This window comes from Vespa velutina, chromosome 20 (genome assembly GCF_912470025.1).
Source record: "Vespa velutina chromosome 20, iVesVel2.1, whole genome shotgun sequence".
Lineage (NCBI taxonomy): Eukaryota > Metazoa > Arthropoda > Insecta > Hymenoptera > Vespidae > Vespa > Vespa velutina.
Window position 1 is genome coordinate 1,257,093 of NC_062207.1, and position 372 is coordinate 1,257,464.

The window sequence follows — 372 nt, forward strand, 5'->3', positions numbered from 1 at the left end:
TCATGGTCATGTTCACAATGTTATTATGTTTGTGTTTTCATGTTCGTATTTTCATGTTCATGTTATCATGTTATCATGTTAATGTTCATGCTCATGTTCATGTTATCATATTATGATGATATCATGTTAATGTTAATGCTCATGTTATCATGTTATGTTAATGTTCATACTCATGCTCACAAGGTTATCATGTTTGTCTTCATATTCGTATTTTCATGTTTACGTTCATGTTATCATATTATGATGATATGTTAATGTTAATGCTCATGTTATCATGTTATGTTAATGTTCATACTCATGCTCACAAGGTTATCATGTTTATGTCTTCATATTCGTATTTTCATGTTTACGTTCATGTTATCATATTATGAT